General features: G+C 44.7%; 1 pseudogene; it reads right to left on the bottom strand.

Moving 5' to 3' along the window:
- Window positions 1-8276: 8276 nt before the first annotated feature.
- LOC147632637 (uncharacterized) lies at window positions 8277-10745 on the bottom strand (annotated as a pseudogene).
- Window positions 10746-23666: the final 12921 nt, after the last annotated feature.

Here is a 23666-nt window from a genome sequence, read left to right as displayed (position 1 = left end):
TCCTACGAAGACTATGGGAGGCTGCAGGTATTATGTGACTTTCATTGATGACCACACAAGGAAAGTGTGGGTATATTTCATGAAGGAGAAGAGTGAGGTGTTCACTCACTTTCAGAATTTCAGAGTTTTGGTTGAAAAGCAAACAGGGAAATGTGTCAAGTGCCTAAGGTCAGATGGAGGGGGAGAGTACTTCTCCAATGAGTTCTCTGAATTTTTGAAGAATGGTATTCGGAGACAGTTCACATGCAGATACACTCCGCACAGCAAAATGGAGTTGCTGAGCGGAAAGAACCAATATTTCCAATACTTCCACGTTTCAGTCAATCTGCAGCATCACTGCATTCAACATTTGGCTAATCTTCACTTCACTCCACTCTTCATCACTCTCTCTCTTTCACACTTCAAAACTCTTTCTTTCTTTCTTCTCTCTCTCTATTCACTATTCTCGTGAACTCTCTTCTTCTTCTTCTTTCTTTCTCTTCCTCCTCCTGAAACACAAACACAAGAATAATGCACACAATCTAATACATTCTCTCACACTCTCATGCTTTTACTTTTAAGTATGCACCATGTCAAAGTGATCAAATCTCTTTCTCTCTCTTTCCTATTTTGCATGTACACACATAGCATAGCCACACTACTTCCTTTCTTGCATTACAGACATTTACAGAACCACGTTTCTATCTATTTTTTTACTCCTACAGGTGACCAGCCACTAACAACCATAGTTCCCTCTCTCTCTCTTCTCTTCTACCCTTGCTTACACATGCTGCCCACACGACTAGTCCGCTACCCATGTGGCCCTCTTAGCAGTGCAGCCAAAGGACCGCCTCCACAGTGCCTTGCCCATGTGTAGGCCATCCCGCCCTAAGACCACTCGGCCTCGGCCCGCACTTAAAGCCTATGCCCGGCTCATTCCGTTGAGCTCCAGGCAGCTTTCTACATGTGTTGGCCAACTCGATGAGAATCACGGTTTGGCTTTATCCATCAAGCCCATGGCGGCGCTAGCATATGGTCGGCCAACTCCATGCAACGCCAGCCATCTCTTTGCCTTAGCGCTCAAGGCCCACATGGCTGCCTCCACGCACAGCCAATTGTCAATCAGCCCGTAAGGCGCACACGCCTTGGGTCGAGCCCATCAAACGCAAGGCTCCAAGCCCATGCGCAAGGCGCTTGGCTCTTGGCCGTTTATGAGGTATGGCGCCTGGCAAGCCATCGCTCTCTAGCGTTTGTGAATGCACACGAGTGCCACCCTCAGGCTGCCAGCCTATCCGTTGGCTTGGCCTTAGCCTCATGACCACGATGCTCTTCCTATCTAGTAGGCGGCCCGCTCCAGCTACCCCATGCCTGTTCTCCAAGCACGCCTGAGCATTGCAAAGTTGGCCAGCCCCATCCATTGGGCTTGGCCAATGCCCTATGTTTTTGGCGCTCATAGGTCTTTGTCGGCTCTATGAGGCGCCCCACCTTACGAACTTTAACCCTAGGCCTGAAGCCCTTTAGCGCACTGCTGCTTTACGAGGTGCATGACACTCATCTAGTCGGCCACCACACTTCAGCGCTTAGCGCTCTCATGTAGCCGACTCCTCGTTGTGATGCGCAAGAGGCCAACACTCCAACTCCCAAATGATGGGCTCGGCCCCTTTCATGTTGCACTAGCAGCAGCTAGGCGCAAGGCCATGGCGCCTTCTGTGCATCGGCATGACTCATGCGCACAAGGCACGGTGCCTTCATTGGCCCGGCCTTTGTGATGCGCTGGCAGCCTAGGCGCAAGGCCAAGCACTGGCCTACCTTACGTGCTCAAGGCGGCACGGGCGCTCTCATGCGCCTGCCATCTCTGGCCATGGCAGTCGTCGACCACATAGGCCTCCGCCTCCTTCTGCCTGCACCTACGCAAGCCCTCCTATGCCTGTAGCCTATACCTCTCTCTCTCTATGCTTACACCTCTCTCTCTCTCTTTATGTACAGAGTTCACACACACACAGTAACAACAAACAAATAAGCAGGCTTACCTCTTCCTCCTCCTGTTCTTCACGTTAGCCAGAGAGAGAAGCGCTCTCTCTCTCTCTCTCTCTTTTATATGCTCTCAAGAGGGTGACAGGTACCAACGGGTGCTAAAACTACCCACCCTTCCATTTTTTTATTTGAAACTTTTCATTTGTAACCACATTAAGGTCTCCAAACTTGCGTTCCCACCTAACCATCCTCAAAGCTTGAGTTCGAAACTCATCATACTAACCCTCGTTCTCTTCCCCTCGATCTCTCTCTTCTCTCTTCACTCTTACATACAACCTCCTCTTTATGTACAATACAATGTTAATCGTCACCATACCCATGCAATGTGCAATGGACAACATCGACAATCATGATGCATGCAAATACCATGACATTCCACACACATATGCTTTCAAATACCATGGAAATGCACCTAAAATAACCACAATTGACCCTATTTAAACCCTAAAAATTGCTAAAAATGGCTTCGATCCAGGGGTCATCATTCCTCCCACACTGAAATGTGAGCGTCCTCGCGAACACAGCAGCAACTTCACTTCACAGCTTCCCCCACACTTAACTTCTTCACCATCACTGCCTAGCATCACATCTCCACTTCATCACTCTGAAACAATCACCAACCATACACTAGAATTATACCGTACCAAACAAACAAACAAAAACAAAAACAAACTTGTAACACTTTCACATCAGCACACATAAATGAGTGAATGAAAATCCAAGTTGCAAACACCACTACAAGACTTATATAACAGTAACCAATAGATAAACCAAAAAGGTTTATTAAGCAAACATCAAATCCCAAGAACAGTAAAAAATTAGCAACTACCACAACATCCTCACTATGTCTATAATATTTCCACTTTAATAAGTAGAAAACAACCCATCCATAACTACAAAACTCTAGGAAAACTACCTTCCACTCACTTCCATATTTCATAAAGACAGTAGTAGCACAACTAACCATGGAAGTCATTGCCTGATTGTAATTCCCTTATATCAGAACCATGCCTTTCTCGTTTCATTTTTTTCGCTTGATTTATATATATATATTTTAACCAAATGCACACCATAATGGCAACCACCCCATATGAAACTAGGCTACGATTCTCAGACCTTGCCACCTGGCTAGGTTGACTCCAAAAACCTACCAAACTCACATGACGATGGCTATCCCAAAACAGCCCAAGGCATCGGTTTAGAGTACTGACAACCCTGCCAGCATGACTCTCCTCACCTACCAAGAACCATTAAGGTGATAGACCACATATACCACATACATACAATTGAATTTTTATTTTTCTTCCTTCCTTTTTTTTCCTTCTCGTTTTTTTTCATCATTTTTCAAAGGCAATGATTTGAAAACCCTCCCCAGGCTCATCATGAAAATCGAGACTATTATGGTCATTATAACCCAGGAATAAGGGAGAAAATTTCCTTCCACCAGAGTTCTTAAGCACTTCCAATCTGTTATCTACCATTAAAGAGAAAAAATATAGTCAATGCAGCACATGCCTAGTTAAGATGAATGTGGTAATGACCAATTTCTACTATAGAGCTCAGCAAGAAACTCATAGAATTAGTATCCTTGACTAATAAACCCCAAATCTTTCCAAAAGAAAGAATCATATAAGTCAAGTACCAAGCAATTGCAACTGGATTAACACAACTCACAATCCCCATTATTACACACACCATGCAAGTGATACCAAAAAAATAACCAAATATATTGGAGAAAATACACCTGTGGAACACTGCATATCCTCTGAGTAGCAAAAATTGCATGTCCAGAAACAATCTTCAATACTATGATATCATTGTTCCCAAGTTACTCCCCCATCTCCTTGCACCTAGCAATGCAAAAATACAAAGAAAATACCATATCTGCACATACTAACCATTCAAACAATTAGATTACAACTTCCAAGAAACATAATGTACCTAAAACTAAAAACAAACAAACACAAAAAACCAATCCACATGCAAACCAAAACAAACAACAAAAACACATAACAAATCACACAAACAAAACAATTGTTTCTTTTTAAAGTTTTTTTTTGGAAATAAATAACAAGAAAAACAAAACTAATTGACATCATGGGACTCAGAAAAAACGGTGCGAAAACTCACAGGCGCATTCACTACACCAAAAGGCAAAAGTTGAGGTGTCACCCCATGGCCCTCTGTCTCGTTCAAAAGTACAGCTCTCGAAACAAAACTACTCTCTCTAGGTAGAAGTATCCGATACAAGCCATGAGGAAGGCCAAAGCCCAAACCCTCATCCTTATCCTCCTCATCAAGATAGTCTACCACAACATCTTTAGGATGAAAAGAATCATCCGAAGAATCATCGGACGCATCGGTTAAGGTGTCCACACCTGAACCAAAAATCTCTGGCGCAATAACGGCCAAAGATTGGGCCATGCGACTAAAGTCGCTCTCAGCAATTGGAAGAGATTCCCCGACAGCCAACCACCGAAACAACCACTCCAACTCATCAACCCAATCAGGGTCTACAACTAATGCTAAAATACCATCCCACCTAAACCAAACCACATAAGGATGAAGAAAATAAAACAAAGCATTGAGAGAAAACTCCATACCACATGTATACCACCTGTCTGAAAGAAGATCGAATCGATCGCACCAAAACCTGATAAACCCACCAATCCCATCAAAACAACGCAAAATAATAAAGAGCAAAACTCATGTGAAAAATATACAATGAACCAACTTGACCCACGTAATTACCAACTTAAACAAAATAATGTTTCACCCTAAGACCATTAACACGAAAAGGAGCTATTACAGAATCAGGGTCTTGGACAATCAAAGAACCATTATTAAAGGCCTCTAACACCTTGAAAGGGCCTAACCACCTCATTTGTAATTTGCCAGGAAACTTATAATATCGATTGTCATAGACTAAAACCTGATCATTCTTTTGAAACTCCCTCACCTTAATGTGACGATCGTGCCAAGCCTTTCGTCTATGTTGCATCGCCTCAACATTTTGCAGAGCCGTTAAACGTATATCACCCAACCTCACCAAGGCCAGTAATCGAGCCTCTAAAGATTCCTTCTCACCTAGTCGAGATTCCAAGGCAACGCGTAATGTGGGTATTTCCTTCTCTATTGGGAAAATTGCTTCTGTACCATACACTAGAGTGAAAGGTGTATTTTGAGTCGTAACCTTAAATGTGGTACGGTATGCCCACAAAGCCTCAAACAATCGCTCATCCCAATCGCGTCGATTTTCCGATACTGTCTTGGTTAAGATCGTTCCCAGTATTCGATTGGTCACCTCCACTTGACCATTAGCTCGAGGATAATACGGACTGGATTTCCGATGCTTGATTTTGTAAAGTTCCGTTAATTCCGTAATGGTCTCATTTAAAAAATGAGAACCACGATCACTCACCAACTCCAACGGACAACCAAAATGAGTAATGATATTTTCATATAAAAATTTGGCGACATCCAATGCCCTATCTGTTTTCAAAGGTTTAGCTTCAACCCACTTGGTCACATAATCCGTGCACACAAGAATGTATCGATTGGATCGATAACGAGTGGGTGGATCAATCGGACCCACAAAATCAATTCCCCATTTCTCAAAAGGTTTTAAAGCCAAGATTGGATTTAAAGGGGTCGCAACTTGTGGTGTGGGTCGACCAACCCGTTGACACTTATCACAACGTTTACAATGCTTAAAAGAGTCTTTATAAACAGTTGGCCACCAATACCCTGCTAGCAATACTTTGCGAGCGGTTAATTTCCTCGCAAAATGACCTCCACATGGCTCATCATGAAGTGCACATAAAATAGAAGGTATCTCATCCTCTCGCACACAACGACGATACACCCCCTCCCTAGGAAAATAACGATACAAATAACCACCAAAGAGGGTGTAGTGGCGAGATTGCAATAAAATTTTCTTTTTTTCATACTTGCTGGCGCCTCCTGGATAATGAGCAGTGCTCAAAAAATTTGCAATATCCGCAAACCAAGGAAGTGTACAATCGGTCAAAAATAATGCCGCATCAGGCAATTCATCATCCACTCCCTCCTCAATATCCTCAGTCAAAAGCCTAGAAAGATGATACATGAGATTTTCCAGGACGAGTAACCACCTCAAAATCAAACTCTTGAAAAAGTAACATCCATCGAATTACTCGCCCCGCAAGATCTGTCTTGTTCAAAAGGTATCTTAGTGCTTTAGTGATGATCCACATAAATTGTAAAAAACTTGCCCAATAAATAATGTCGATATTTATTCACGGCAAATACCATGGATAAACATTCCTTCTCCGTTGTAGTGTAATTTCTCTCTGTCTCTGTCAAATTGCGACTCGCATAATAAATCGGATGGTCTACCTTCTTATCGTCTGCTTGACAAAGAACTGCTCCTACAGCTGTGTGTGAAGCGTCTGCATGAATATGAAAAGGTTTAGACCAATCTGGGGGTATCAAAACTGGTGCTTTTATCAATCGATCTTTGATTGTATCAAAAGCCTCCTGACAATCTTGTGACCATTCAAAGGGTACATCCTTCCGAAGAAGAGTAGTTAAAGGGTTTACCACCGAAGCAAAATTCAATATGAATCGGCGATAATAATTAGCATGTCCCAAAAACCCTCGTAATTGCTTCATGGTTATAGGAGCAGGCAGATCACGTATCTTATTGATTTTACTATCATCCACAGTAATGCCCTCAGATGAAATCACGTGACCTAACAAGATTCCTTTCTTAATGCCAAAAACACATTTCTCCAGATTCAAGGAAATACCGGTTTGCTGACAACGATCAAAGACCTTAGCCAACTTCTCACGCATATCCTCCTCATCCCCTTGAACTGAAAAATTGTCCAAAAAGATTTCCATCCACTTTTGTAAAAACTCTTGAAATGAAGCCATCATCACCCGTTGGAAAGTAGATGGAGCATTACATAATCCAAATGGCATCACTCAATAAGCATAAGTTCCCCATTCTGTTGTAAAAGTGGTTTTTGGTTGATCATCTGGGTGGATTTGTATTTGATTATAACCGCTAAAACCATCTAAGAAGGAATACAATTTATGCCCTGCTACTCGGTCTAGAACTTGATCAGTGAAAGGCAATGGAAAGTGATCCTTCTTAGTCTTATCATTTAGCTTTCGCACAAATTCTAATCTTACGATTTTTCTTTGGAACAATTACAATTGGGGAAACCCACTCACTGTATGCCACAGGATAAATGAAACCCGCATCTAACAGCTTTGTTATTTCTGCTTTCACAAGCTCTGCATAGACAGGGTTTGTGTGCCTTTGACATTGGCATACCAGCCTAGCGTTTGGCTCTAAATCAATGTAATGCTGGCATATCTCAGGTTTCACTCCCTGCAAGTCTTTCTAGGACCAAGCAAAGACATGTTTGTATGTTTGTAGAACCTCTCTCAATCTAGTTAAGGTTCGTTCTTGCAATTGACTCCCCAATGTAAAGCATTTTCCCTCTTCAACTTCCCAGCGCTGAGTAATTTCTAATGCATCAGAAACAAAGGCTGATCGTCGACGAGATCTAGCTTGTATAGGTGGATGGTCTCTCACTTTGAAACAAACATTTTCTAGAAACTTTTGCTTGGTGTTACACTCCTCCTCCTCTTCGTGCGAAGAATGAGCACTTACAAGACTTTCATGGGTACAAGGTATCACCATTAAAGGGTCTATTTCCTCTTCATCATTGATAGGCTCCTCAATTTGGACCATAAAAGCATCCCTCACTACCTCAATCATCTTGGAATCAGTCCAATCGTTGAACTCTCCTCCATCACCTCCTATTGTTTCATTGTATTGTGCTTTCAAGAACTCTCTGGAAAATGACTTATTTTTCCTTCTACTCATCTTTTGCCGACGAGCCATCCTCACTCTTGTTATCTTTTTGCTTATATCTCTCACATTCTCTGAGCAACTTTCGAGTATACCTCGCATTATATTTGAGTTCTTGTCGACAACAATCAATCTCACGATCTTTTTCTCGAAGTAAGGCTTCCCAAGAAGTTTCTTCTTCATGACGGCACTCTTCAAGTTGCAAGGTCAAATCTTGCAAATGTCTAATTTTTATCTCAGCTCGTCCCTTATCTTCCTCTAGCAGCTTCACCTTCTTTAATAATGCGTCCATCGACTCACTAGAAAAAACTCGTTCTAGCCCTAACTGCTCTTGCAATTTCTCAATAAGGGCATATAGCTCTTGGTGCCTTGCTTTATCCCCATCATCTGCTCTCCTCTACTTGATTGTATCCATGCAAAAGCAATCCACTACACACTCCTCTAGTGATGACAACCAATCGGTAATGTCATTGTCAGAGTCATTCTCCGAAGAAAAATGCACTCGATATTCTCCCATACCGGCATCCAAAGCAAAGTTAGAGCACTCTCTCTTTTGCATTATAGGCTCATCCGTATCAACCATTTGCATTTGATACCCATTTTGAAGAAATGAGCATACTTATCTTTATTTAATGCAAAGCGTTCTTGGACTACTTCCTCACCAACGGATATATCACTTCCATATCCCGTCATTTCTTCGGTTGTAGAAGGTGGTTTAGTGAACTCCCTCAAGAATTCTTTAGACACAACCCTCAGTTGAACTCTATCCGTGCGTGGACCTATGGTTATTATCCCTTTATGCCACTTTTGAACACATCGAGCTTGTACTAACCAAGGTCGTCCTACCAAGATTGGAAACGCTACACCATAGGAATGCGGTCGCACTACTAGATAGGTAACGCAAAACTCCAATCCAGCTATTATAGTCTTTACTCCTTGAAGAAGACCTAATGGTTTCACTCGACGTTGATCTGCTACTCGCAACATGATATTTGTGGGCTCTAAACCCTTTAGGCCCAACTCTTCCATTGTGTGTTCAGTCATGAGATTCACCGCAGCTCCTCCATCTAGCTGTACCCCCATGACCTGATGATGTCCAATTTCTACCGTAATAGTCGGAGCCTCAGAATCCATAAACATATCAATTACTTGCACTCCTGTTTCCAAAGGTTCTTTAGGGGTCACTTCTTTTCTCACCCGCGAACGTCGACGTGCAAGTCGTTGTTGATACATCTGCTTTCGACATATTGGAGAGATCTCCGCTAATGTAGGTAGACTAATAGACACCTCACACCGTTCCAATATATCCCATAAATCAAATTGAGGTTTGTGATCAACTTTAGCACCTATCCCGACCTTCTTAGCACGTGGTACTTTTAATCTATCAGGGAAAGGTGTTACACCGAGGGTCTTTTCCTACGCGTGCTATGGGAGGTTGATCAGATGATTGCTCATTCGACAGTGGCTCTTGACTCTCTGCAACTTCCTCTAAAGATGCCTCCTTAAGCATGCTTACTTTTCCTCCTTCTAATTGGGTTGATTTTGGCAAGCTTTCCGCAGTCCTTTGCACTTTCCCCTGGGATCTAGTGACAACTCCCACCATTGGATGATTATGAGAGAATGTCACCTTTCTAGATTTTCTGTCTGCCGATTCTTTCCTAGCACCTACTATAGGGACTACTTCCACTAAATTTGTTGAAGTACTTGGACCCTCATCTACAATTTGCTTCCCTTTGTCCCCTATTAATTTTGCATTACTTTTAGGGCAATCTTTCTCCTCGTGGCCCTCCTCAGTGCATTGCTTGCATAAAGGAACACAATCTTGGTGTGCCCTTGCATTCGGGCAATATGCAGCAATGTGGCCTTCTTGGTGGCAGTTCCAACAAATCACTGTTCCTTGGGTAATTGTATTAGGACTTCCATATCCTTGATAACCCCGGCCATAATATGGTCGATATGGTGACCCTGGCCTTTGTCCCCTCATTCCACCTTGCCCTCGCCCTCGTGGAAATGGAGGTTGGGCTTGTGCGGGTAATCCTTGCTGCAATTGTTGCTTATAGGGTTCTGGGATTCCTCTTTGCATGAAAGGTCGAGGTGGAGGTCCAATTTCATAAGTAATATTATTCTTATCCATGCAATTAAAATTAGTGTTCATCCCCTGCGCTTGCCTTCTCTCATGTGCTTGCTTAATGAAGCAATTTTCCTCTATATGATTGTTTTTCAAGCAATAAGTACAAAACAAGATTCGTGGTTGATCAGGTACAACTCGAGATACAGTAGGATACTCTGTAGCCAAGTGGCCATAGCCATGACATTTTCCACACCATATATTCGATCGGGGTGGACTTTGCGCACTGGCTTGCATAGTAGGCAGCTGTGGCTCTATAGCCATAACGTCCCTTACTGGAGCTCGCACAGCACTTAAGATCTCCTCTTTAAATTTTCCCAACACACTTGTCACAATGTCCCCCACCCTTGCCTCGCTCACTAAAGGTGGTGGTGGTGTTCTGGTCTGAAGCATGTATGCCAGTGCAGTCATATATGGGTTTGGAGGCATGTATGATGCTGGATTTGTATTAACAACCACTTGTGAGGGACCGGCAATTGTTGAGACCTCCTGGGGTCTCATAGAGCTAACCATAGGTGATGTCCCCATAGGGCCATAAAGTAATTCCCTCCGTCGTTGCTGTCCCAACTGTACCTCTTCCCAGTTTCTAGCTTCTTGTTTGGCCGCATTCAAATCAACAGGCCGACGAAGCCCAACATACTTCTGAGCCTCTGGATCCCTTAGACCATCAATCAAACGACGCTTTTGTGTGTCATCATTAGGGGCTGCTACTCCCATCTTCCTCACAATGGTCTCCATGCGTTGTATGTAATGGTCAATGCTCTCGTTCACTCCTTGCAACAAGTAGTCTAATTGCTGGGCCAATCTATCTTGAAAACCTTGCCTTCTAAATTTGGCCAAAAAAGATGTTGATAGATTTTGGTACGTGGCCTTGGAGGCTGCATCCAAGTTGCCATACCAACTTGCTGCTTCACCTTTAAAAGTTGCCGGAAAGATATGCAGCTTTTGATCTTGATCAATTATCTCATTAGCAACACGTCACCTCAAACTTTTGTAAATGCGCATCAGGATCCTCGTCCCAAAGTCCCGCAAATTGCACAAAGTCGGCTAACCGGATTGTTGCTCTTTGTGTTGGAATAGCCATTTGGAAAAATGGTAATACCTCAAAAGTTGGATCGTCCCAGAAATTTAAAGCTCTAGGTCTTACCCTAGGTAATCTCGCGGATAGCTTCTAAGTCCTCTAGGCACACTACCGCTAGTGCCTGCAATAGTCTCTCTTTCTTCTCTTAATGGACTATCAACTTGTACAGGTCGATTGCTGACTCCTAAATCCCTTATTGTTTGGTCATCACACGAAAGATCTTCCCCGCTTAGACTAGAAGGAATGCTAATTGCGCAGCGAGACGGATTTCAGCTCGTTCAACCCTCCTTTTCCTCCTTTCTTTGCTTGTCTTGGGTCAATTGTTCGACCCTGAGTAGACTCACTCATGCACTTCTTACTTCCTGAGGTTCTTCGTGATTCTCTGGATTATCTAGCTTGATAGACCTTAAAATTGCCTTGATAAACGACTTCCACCAGATTGGTGCATGGAACAAACTAAAGGGCTCTATGGATCTAAGATAATCCTTGCAGTATGTGGCCTTGATCTTACGTATCACATCACTGGGAAACCGTGGATAATATTCTTGAATGAATATGTCCTCCCACTCTTGTCATTCTTCTTCGTACGGAACCCAGTTAGCAAAACTCTCCAAAAAATCACATGTGTTTACCAATGCCCCTCTCTCATTTGACTCCTCGCGGCCACTCCTAAGTCCTTCTGATCCTAGGAGTCGTGCCGTTTTTTTTTTTGACCTCCTAAACCCTGGTTCTCACACGCAAAATATATGCGCCGAGATATCCCGTAGCTACTAACTAGCTAGTGATCTCCCGGCGAACGCACCAAAAAATGACTGGCCTTCCTACTCTCTAGTCCAACACACTAAATACTCACTAAAACAGTGAATGTGTCTTAAATAACAACCACACACAGCCTAAATCCTAGAAACACACACCGAAAAGACATCTTTTTGTATGAAATAATTTACAATGTCTTATTTAAACACACCCACACAGACACACAAATGGAAAAGAACAAACTACTACGACCCAACAGATCATCAAGACACAACTTCACCATTCTAAACTGAATAAAGAAATTTAATGTCAAAATAGTTTTGTGTAAATTGTTTCCAAGAATTTAATGAAAAAGAACCAATATTTCCAATACTTCCATGTTTCAGTCAATCTGCAAACAGCATCACTGCATTCAACATTTGGCTAATCTTCACTTCACTCCACTCTTCACTCTCTCTCTTTCACACTTCAAAACTCTTTCTTTCTTTCTTCTCTCTCTCTCCTCACTATTCTCGTGAACTCTCTCCTTCTTCTTCTTTCTTTCTCTTCCTCCTCCTGAAACACAAACACAAGAATAATGCACACAATCTAATACATTCTCTCACACTCTCATGCTTTTACTTTTAAGTATGCACCATGTCAAAGTGATCAAATCTCTTTCTCTCTCTTTCCTATTTTGCATGTACACACATAGCGTAGCCACACTACTTCCTTTCTTGCATTACAGACATTTGCAGAACCACGTTTCTATCTATTTTTTTACTCCTACAGGTGACCAGCCACTAACAACCATAGTTCCCTCTCTCTCTCTTCTCTTCTACCCTTGCTTACACATGCTGCCCACACGACTAGTCTGCTACCCATGTGGCCCTCTTAGCAGTGCAACCAAAGGACCGCCTCCACAGTGCCTTGCCCATGTGTAGGCCATCCCGCCCTAAGACCACTCGGCCTCGGCCCGCACTTAAAGCCTATGCTCGGCTCATTCCGTTGAGCTCCAGGCAGCTTTCTACATGTGTCCGCCAACTCCATGAGAATCACGGTTTGGCTTTATCCATCAAGCCCATGGCGGCGCTAGCATATGGTCGGCCAACTCCATGCAACGCCAGCCATCTCTTTGCCTTAGCGCTCAAGGCCCACATGGCTGCCTCCACGCATAGCCAGCGTTTGTGAATGCACATGAGTGGCACCCTCAGGCGGCCAGCCTATCCGTTGGCTTGGCCTTAGCCTCATGACCACGACGCTCTTCCTATCTAGTAGGCGGCCTGCTCCAGCTACCCCATGCCTGTTCTCCAAGCATGCCTGAGCATTGCAAAGTTGGCCAGCCCCATCCATTGGGCTTGGCCAATGCCCTATGTTTTTGGTGTTCATAGGTCTTTGTCGGCTCTATGAGGCGCCCCACCTCACGACCTTCAACCCTAGGCCTGAAGCCCTTTAGCGCACTGCTGCTTTACGAGGTGCATGACACTCATCTAGTCGGCCACCACACTTCAGCGCTTAGCGCTCTCATGTAGCCGACTCCTCGTTGTGATGCGCAAGAGGCCAACACTCCAACTCCCAAATGATGGGCTCGGCCCCTTTCATGTTGCACTAGCAGCTAGGCGCAAGGCCATGGCACCTTCTGTGGCGCCTTCTGTGCATCGGCCTGACTCATGCGCACAAGGCACAGTGCCTTCATTGCCCCGGCCTTTGTGATGCACTGGCAGCCTAGGCGCAAGGCCAAGCACCGGCCTGCCTTATGTGCTCAAGGCACGGGCGCTCTCATGCGCCTGCCATCTTTGGCCATGGCAGTCGTCGACCACATAGGCCTCCGCCTCCTTCTGCCTGCACCTATGCAAGCCCTCCTATGCCTATAGCCTATACCTCTCTCTCTCTATGCTTATGCCTCTCTCTCTCTCTTTATGTACAGAGTTCACACACACACATTAACAACAAACAAATAAGCAGGCTTACCTCCTCCTCCTCCTCCTCCTGTTCTTCATGTTAGCCAGAGAGAGAAGCGCTCTCTCTCTCTCTCTCTCTTATATGCTCTCAAGAGGATGACGGGTACCAACAGGTGCTAAAACTACCCACCCTTCCATTTTTTTATTTGAAACTTTTCATTTGTAACCACATGAAGGTCTCCAAACTTGCGTTCCCACCTAACCATCCTCAAAGCTTGAGTTCGAAACTCATCATACTAACCCTCGTTCTCTTCCCCTCGATCTCTCTCTTCTCTCTTCACTCTTACATACAACCTCCTCTTTATGTACAATACAATGTTAATCGTCACCATACCCATGCAATGTGCTTACACCAATGGATAACATCGACAATCATGATGCATGCAAATACCATGACATTCCACACACACATGCTTTCAAATACCATGGAAATGCACCTAAAATAACCACAATTGACCCTATTTAAATCCTAAAAATTGCTAAAAATGGCTTCTATCCAGGGGTCATCAGTCCCCGTCGGAGAATGTTTGGCTATGAAGGTATGGGGAAGAACCGGATTTTCCATGTCCTCTTAAGCACCAAGAGACTTGAAAAATCCACACCGGGTGCTAATTACTAACCCAAAAATGCTCCGATCATGACCAAACTTTGTAAGAATGTGGGAGTAGCCCCCCCCACATGCTTGCAAAGTTTGGTCCCCATCAGAGCATGTTTGGGTACGATGGTATGAGGAAGACCCAGATTTTCAATGGCCTCTTAAACACCAAGAGACTTGAAAAATCCACACTGGTGGGCGCTAATTACTAACCCAAGAATGCTCCGATCATGAACAAACTTTGCAAGCATGTTTGAGTGGGTCCTCTCCACATGCTTGCAAAGTTTGGTCTACACCGAAGCATGTGTTACATACGATTGTATGGGGAAGACCCGGATTTTTCATGGCCTCTTAAGTACCAAGAGACTTAAAGAATCAGCACTGGGCGCTAATTACTAACCCAAACATGCTCCGATCATGATCAAACTTTGCAAGCATGTGGGAGTGGGTCCCCCCACATGCTTGCAAAGATTGGTCCCCACCGGAGCATGTTTGGGTACGATGGTATGGGGAAGACCCGGATTTTTTATGGCCTCTTAAGCACCAAGAGACTTAAAGAATCTGCACTGGGCCCTATTTACTAACCCAAACATGCTCTGATCATCATGATCAAACTTTACAAGCATGTGGGCGTGGGCCCCTTCCACATGCTTGCAAAGTTTGCTCCCCATCAGAGCATGTGTTGGGTACGATGGTATGGGGAAGACCCGGATTTTCCATGGCCTCTTCAGCACCGAGAGACTTGAAAAATCCACACCGGGCTCTAATTACTAACCCAAACATGCTCTGATGGGGACCAAACTTTGCAAGCATGTCGGGGTGGCCCTCCCCACATGCTTGCAAAGTTTGGTCCCCACCATCGAATCATGTTTGGGTACGATAGTATGGGGAATACCCAGATTTTCCATGGCCTCTTAAGCACCAAGAGACTTGAGAAATTCGCACTCAGCGCTAATTGCTAACCCAAACATGCTCCAATCATGACCAAACTTTGCAAGCATGTGGGGGTGGGTCCCCCACATATGCTTGCAAAGTTGGGTCCCTATCGGAGCATTTTTGTGTACAATTGTATGGGAAAAACCCAGATTTTCCATGGCCTCTCTAGCAACAATAGTCTTTAAAAATCCACACCAGGCGTAGATTACTAACCCAACCATGCACTGAAGTGACCAAACTTTGCAAGCATGTGGGGGTGGGTCTCCCCACATGCTTGCAAATTTTGGTAGCATGTTTGGGTATGATGGTATGGGGGGTAGACCCGGATTTTCCATGGCCTCTTAAGCACTGAGAGACTTGAAAAATCTGCACTGGGCACGAATTACTAACTCAAACATGCTTCGATCATGACCAAACTTTGCAAACATGTGGGCCTCGGCCCCTTCCACATGCTTGAAAAGTCGGAGCATGTTTGGGTACGATGGTATGGGGAAGATTGGGATTTTTCATGGCCTCTTCAGCACCGAGAGACTTGAAAAATCAGCACCGGGCTATAATTACTAACCCATACATGCTCTGATCATAACAAAACTTTGCAAGCATGTGGGAGTGCCCCCCCCCACGTGCTTGCAAAGTTTTGTCCCCATTGGAGCATGTTTGGGTACGATGGTATGGGGAAGACCTGGATTTTTCATGGCCTCTTAAGCACCAAGAGACTCGAAAAATTCACACTCGGCGCTAATTACTAACCCAAACATGCTCCGATTGTGACCAAACTTTGCAAGCATGTGGGGGTGGGTCCCCCACACATGCTTGCAAAGTTTGATCCCCCATCGGAGCATGTTTGGGTACAATGGTATGGGGAAGACCTGGATTTTTCATGGCCTGTCAAGCAACAAAAGACTTGAAAAATCCACACCGGGCGCTGATTAATTACCCAAACATGCTCTGAATGTGACCAAACTTTGTAAGCATTTGGGGGTGGGTCCCCCCACATGCTTGCAAAGTTTGATCCCCATTCGAGAATGTTTGGGTATGATGGTATGGGGAAGACTCGAATTTTCAATGGCCTCTTAAGCACCGAGAGACTTTAAAAATCCGCACTGGGCGGTAATTACTAACCCAAACATGCTCCGATCATAACCAAATTTTGGAAGCATGTGGGCGTTGGCCCCCTCCACATGCTTGCAAAGTTTGGTCCCCATCATTCACAGCATGTTTGGGTACAATGGTATGGGGAATACCCGGATTCTCCATGGCCTCTTCAGCACCGAGAGACTTGAGAAATCCACAGTAGGCACTAATTACTAACCCAAACATGCATCGATTATAACCAAACTTTGCAAGAATGTGGGGGTGGCCTCCCCCACATGCTTGCAAAGTTTGGTCCCCATCTAAGCACGTTTAGGTCAATGTTATGGGGAAGACCCGATTTTCCATGGCCTCTTAAGCACCAAGAGACTTGAAAAATCCGCACTGGGTGCAAATTACTAACCCAAACATGCTCCGATCGTGAAGACCAAACTTTGCAAGCATGTGGGGGTGGGTCCTCCACACATGCTTGCAAAGTTTGGTCTTCATGATCGGAGCAGGTTTTGGTACAATGGTATGGGGAAGACTTGGATTTTCCATGGCCTCTTAAGCAACAAGAGACTTGAAAAATCCACACCTAGCGCTAATTACTAACCCAAACATGCGATGAAGTGACCAAACTTTTGGGGGTGGGTCCCCCCACATGCTTGCAAATTTTGGTCCCCATCGGAGAATGTTTGGCTATGATGGTATGGGGGGAAGAACCGGATTTTCCATGGCCTCTTAAGCACCAAGAAACTTGAAAAATCCGCACCGGGCGCTAATTACTAACCCAAACATGCTCCGATCCAAGATCAAACTCTACAAGCATGTGGGAGTGGGTCCCCCCCCCACATGCTTGCAAAGTTTGGTCTCCATCGGAGCATGTTTGGGTATGATGGTATGGGGAAGACCCGGATTTTTCAAGGCCTCTTAAGCACCAAAAGACTTGAAGAATCCGCACTGGGGTGCTAATTACTAACCCAAACATGCTCTGATCTCATGACCAAACTTTGCAAGCATGTGGGCATGGGCCCCTTCCACATGCTTGCAAAGTTTGGTCCCCATCGGAGCATGTTTGGGTACGATGGTATGGAGAAGACACAGATTTTCCATGGCCTCTTCAGCACCAAGAGACTTGAAAAATCCTCACCGGGCTCTAATTACTAACCCAAACATGCTCCGATGGGGACCAAACTTTGCAAGCATGTGAGGGTGGCTCCCCCACGTGCTTGCAAAGTTTGGTCCCCATCGGAGCATGTTTGAGTACGATAGTATAGGGAAGACCCGGATTTTCCATGGCCTCTTAAGCACCAAGAGACTTGAAAAATTTGCACTTGGCGCTAATTACTAACCCAAACATACTCCGATCGTGAACAAACTTTGCAAGCATGTGAGGGTGGGTCCCCCACACATGCTTGCAAAGTTGGGTCCCCATCAAAGCATGTTTGGGGACAATGGTATGGGGAAGACCGGGATTTTCCATTGCCTCTAGAAACAAGAGACTTGAAAAATCCACATCGGGCGTTGATTACTAACCCAAACGTGCTCTAAGTGTGACCAAACTTTGCAAGCATGTGGGGTGGGTCCCCCCCCACATGCTTGCAAAGTTTGGTCCCCATCGTAGCATGTTTGAGTATGATGGTATGGAGTAGACCTGGATTTTCCATGGCATCTTAAGCACTAAGAGACTTGAAAAATCCGCAGCACTACTTGGCGCTAAATTACTAACTCAAACATGCTCTAATCATGACCAAACTTTGCAAGAATGTGGGTGTGGGCCCCTTTTACATGCTTGGAAAGTTTGGTCTCGATCGGAGCATGTTTGGGTACGATGGTATGGGAAAGACCCGGATTTTCCATGGCCTCTTCAGCACCGAGAGACTTGAAAAATCGACACCGGGCTATAATTACTAACCCAAACATGCTCCGATCATAACAAAACTTTGCAAGCATGTGAGGGTGCCCCCCCCCCACGTGCTTGCAAAGTTTGGTCCCCATCAGAGCATGTTTGGGTACGATGGTATGGGAAAGACCTAGATTTGCCATGGCCTCTTAAGCACCAAGAGACTTAAAAAAATACACACTCAGTGCTAATTACTAACCCAAACATGCTCCGACTATGACCAAACTTTGCAAGCATATGGGGGTGGGTCCCCCCACATGCTTGCAAATTTGGTCCCCAAATCGGAGCATTTTTGGGTCTAATGGTATGTGGAAGACCCGGATTTTCCATGGCCTCTCTAGCAAATAAGAGACTTGAAAAATCCACACCGGGCACTCATTACTAACCCAAACATGCTCTAAATGTGACCAAACTTTGCAAGCATGTAAGGGTGGGTCCCCCTAGATGCTTGCAAAGTTTGGTGCCCATTGGAAAATGTTTGGGTATGATGGTATGGGGAAGACCCGGATTTTCAATGGCCTCTTCAGTAAAAATCCGCACTGGGCGCTAATTACTAACCAAAACATGCTCCGATCAACCAAATTTTGCAAGCATATGGGCGTTGGCCCCCCCACATGCTTGCAAAGTTTGATCCCCATCATCAGAGCATGTTTGGGTACTATGGTATGGGGAAGACCCCTCCCCACGTGCTTACAAAGTTTGGTCCCCATCGAAGCATGTTTGGGTACGATGGTATGGGGACGACCTGAATTTTCAATGGCCTCTTCAGCACCGAGAGACTTGAGAAATCCGCACCGGGCTCTAATTACTAAACCAAACATGCTCCGATCATAACCAAACTTTGCAAGCAAGTGGGGGTGCCCCCCCACGTGCTTGAAAAGTTTGGTCCCCATCCGAGCATATTTGGGAATGATGGTATGGGGAAGACCCGGATTTTGGATGGCCTCTTAACTTTAAGAGACTTGAAAAATCCACACTGGGCGCTAATTACTAACCCAAACATGCTCGGATCTCGTGACCAAACTTTGCAAGCACATGGGGGTGGGTCCCCCACGCATACTTGCAAAGTTTAGTCCCCATCGGAGCATGTTTGGGTACAATGGTATGGGGAAGACCCGGATTTTCCATGGCCTCTCTAGCAACAGGAGACTTGAAAAATCCACACCTAGCACCAATTACTAACCCAAACATGTGCTGAAGCGACCAAACTTTGCAGGCATGTGGGGGTGGGTCCCCCCACATGCTTGCAAAGTTTGGTCCCCCTTGGAGAATGTTTGGCTATGATGGTATGGGAAAGAACTTGATTTTCCATGGCCTCTTAAGCACCAAGAGACTTGAAAAATCCGCACCGGGCGCTAATTACTAACCCAAAAATGCTCCGATCATGACTAAAGTTTGCAAGCATGTGGGAGTAAGCCACCCCACATGCTTGCAAAGTTTGGTCCCCATCGGAGCATGTTTGGGTATGATGGTATGAGGAAGACCCCGATTTTCCATGGCCTCTCAAGTACCAAGAGACTTGAGAAATCCGCACTGGGCGCTAATTACTAACCCAAACATGCTCCGATCGTGAAAAAACTTTATAAGCATGTGGGGGGTGGGTCCCCACCACATGATTACAATAGTTGGTTCCCAAATCAGAGCATGTTTAAGTACAATGGTATGGGGAAGACCTGGAATTTCCATGGCCTCTTAAGCACCAAGAGCCTTGAAAAATCCATACCGGGCGCTGATTACTAACCCAAACATGCTCTGATTGTGCCCAAACTTTGCAAGCATGTGGACGGGGTCCCCCCCACATGCTTGCAAATTTTGGTCCACATCGGAGAATGTTTGGGTACGACGGTATGGGGAAGACCCCCATTTTCCATGGCGTCATAAGCACTGGGCACTAATTACTATTCCAAACATGCTCCGATCATGACCAAACTTTGTAAGCATGTGAACGTGGGCCCCTTCCACATGCTTGCAAAGTTTGGTGCCCATCAGAGCATGTTTGGGTACGATGGTATGGGGAAGACCTGGATTTTCCATGGCCCTGGTAAAGTTGTGTGTTTGGCAAGATGTTAAATGATGGGATAACCCAGATTGTGGCTGAGAAGCTTGATAAGAATAACTTCCATGCTTGGAGGTTCAGGTTAACGAATTTCCTGATGGGAAAGGGCTATTGGGACTACATAGAAGGTGAGCATGAAGAGGCACCGGAGATACCGGCGACTATTGCAGATGTGAAAGAGTTTTTAAAGACTGGAACCAAGGAGCCAGAAAGGTTATGTATTGGCTCTCCATTAGTATACAGGACACCATGATTGGGCACATTCAGGATGCCAAGTCCCCCAAGGAGGCGTGGGACACCTTGGTAAAACTGTATGAAACAAATACTAAGAAACGCAAGATACAGTTGAAGAATGAACTTCATACTGTGGAGAAAAAGAGCATGTCTGTGAATGACTATGCATTGAAGATAAAGGGTATTGTGGAATCCCTTGCATCTATTGGTGTGTTAGTAGATGATGATGATAAGGTGGAGGTCTGTCTACGTGGTCTCGGGCCACAATATAAGGCGTTCAAGACGTCTATTCAGACTCAAAAAAACATTCCCAACTTTACAGATTTGGTGTCCATGCTGATTATAGAAGAGAAGAGCTTGGGTGAAGACCAACAGTCTTCACAAAACAAAAACAGTTTAGAGCAATAGGCCTTCTACACAAGTTCAGGAAGAGGACGAGGTAGAGGAGGCCGTGGACGCGGTCAAGGAGGTGGCCGAACAGGTAATCAGAATAATGGCCAGCAGAAGCAGCAACAACAACAGTCCCAGAATACACAACAACAACAACAACAACACGCAGGTGGAAGAGGCAAATTCAGAGGCAGGGGGAGTCAAAGAGGCCGTGGAAATTGGCAAAGGCAGTATAATGATGCACGTGAATGCTATTACTGTGGTAAGCCTGGACATGTCCAGGCAGAGTGTTATAAGAAGCAGGCTGACATGCAAAATGGAAAAGTGCAGCAAAACAACTATGCATCCTCAAGCAGAAATAATGAGGACAATGAAAGGCTGTTTGTTATGCAGCATGTCGTGAATGCCATGTCTGAAAATGTTGATGCAGCACAAAAAGATGATGTATGGTATATGGATTCAGGTGCTTCGAACCACATGACAAGTCATGGGGAGTGGTTCAAGGAGATGAAAAACCCGGAAAGACCAGGTTTTGTGGAAACAGGGGATGACACTGCTCATCCAATTGCCCATGTTGGAGATGTGCCATTGTCTATGCAGGATGGCAAAGTGAAGTACCTTGCAGATGTACTTCACGTTCCGAACATAACAAAGAATCTGGTTTCATTTGGCCAGATGATTGAGCAGGGTTTGCAGGTTCGGTTTAATCCTGATGGTTGTTATGTTGAAGACTTTAAAGACAAGTGCAGGTTGGTTGCAAAAGGCAACAAAGTGGGCAGAATGTTTACGTTGAATGTAGACATGCCTGAAATGAGTGCTGCAATGTTTACAAATGGTTCAGGAATTGTTGCAGACACAGACATATGGCATAAAAGAATTGGACATGTGAATGTGCAGAGAATAAAGTCTATGCAGACAAAAGGAATTGTGACAGGGCTGCCAAAATTTAAGGTGGAAGGTATGCAGAGAATATGTAAAGCATGCCAATTTGGAAAACAAACAAAGCATGTATTTCCACGTAACAGATATGTGAGCAGAAATGCACTAGATGTTGTGCATTCAGATGTATGGGGTCCTATGAAGACCATGTCTATGGGAGGCTGCAGGTATTATGTGACATTCATTGATGACCACACAAGGAAAGTGTGGGTATATTTCATGAAGGAGAAGAGTGAGGTGTTCACTCACTTTCAGAATTTTAGAGCTTTGGTTGAAAATCAAATAGGGAAATATGTAAAGTGCCTAAGGTCAGATGGAGGGGGAGAATACTTCTCCAATGAATTCTCTGAATTTTTGAAGAAGAATGGTATTCGGAGACAGTTTACATGCAGATACACTCCGTAGCAAAATGGAGTTGCTGAGCGAAAAAACAGGCACATTGCTGAGATTGCGCGAGCATTGATGGAAGAGAAGAATATGCCGCATAGCTATTGGGCTGAGACTGTTTCTACAGCAGTATACATCATGAATAAGACTCCAACTGCAGCCATACATGATGTAACTCGAGAGGAGAGGTTTGCTGGGGCAGAAAACCAGATTTGTCTCATTTGAAAGTCTTTGGATGCATTGCATATGCGCATGTGCCAGATGAGCTGAGAACTAAGCTGGATCCAAAAGGTTAAAAATGTGTGTTTATTGGATATTCCCTTGAGCAAAAGGGATACAGGTGTTATAACCCTGCTACACGTAAGTTGAGGGTAAGCAGGGATGTTGTCTTTGATGAGATGAGCAGCTGGTATGCTGCTGAAAAAGAAGCTGTTGGGGCTGATGTGAGTGGGAGTGTGGTTGCACAGAATGCAGGTCAGCAAATCACAGTCTTTGTGAGTGGACCAGGAGAGTCCTCATCTAGTGGGTCTGTTGATAGACCATGGAGTGGCAGGCTGCATCATAATACCAGTCCTGCAAATGTGATTAGTACACCACGTAAAGGAAAAGAGAAAGTGGTTGAGCCCCTTGGTATGCCTAAAATTTCTACAGGGCATCATGTTGATGGAGAGTCTAGTGGCTCAGATATGAGCCTTGAGATGAGGAGCTTGGGATCCCAGCTATGAGAACACCTGGTGTAAAGAAGGCTATGGAAGCCATGAATGAAAAGTTGCGAAGATCTGGGAGAGTGAAAAATCATGTGCAGAGATTTACCTATGATGGTTATGTGGCACATCACTATGCATATATGGCAAAGGTTGTGCAGGTTGTTCAGCCCACATGCATCGATGAGGTTGTTGGAAATGTGTGTTGTGGGAGAAAGCTATGGATGAGGAGATGGATGCACTATATGGAAATGAGACTTGGGATTTAGTGCAATTGCCTGAAGGCAAGAAAGCCATTGGATGCAAGTGGGTGTACAAAGTAAAACATAACAGTGATGAAAGCATAAACAGGTACAAGGCTAGATTGGTAGCCAAAGGATATGCACAGACATATGGCATTGATTATGAGGAAACTTTCAGCCCAGTTGCCAAGATGGCAACAGTGAGAGTTGTGATAGCAGTGGTGGCTGCGTCAAAGCAATTATCTTTACATCAGATGGATGTAAAGAATGCATTCTTGCATGGGGATTTTCAAGAAGAGGAGTATATGTTGCAGCCACCTCGTTATGAGGATGTGGGTCACCCCGAGCATGTTTGCAGGTTGAAGAAAGCCTTGTATGGCTTAAAACAAGCACCAAGAGCATGGTTTGACAAGATTTCTGAA

This window comes from Cibotium barometz, chromosome 13 (assembly GCF_041138505.1).
Source record: "Cibotium barometz isolate CiBa-2024 chromosome 13, ASM4113850v1, whole genome shotgun sequence".
Taxonomy (NCBI): Eukaryota; Viridiplantae; Streptophyta; class Polypodiopsida; order Cyatheales; family Cibotiaceae; genus Cibotium; species Cibotium barometz.
The sequence above is the reverse complement of the archived record's forward strand: the minus strand, read 5'-3'. Positions and strand labels throughout refer to the sequence as shown.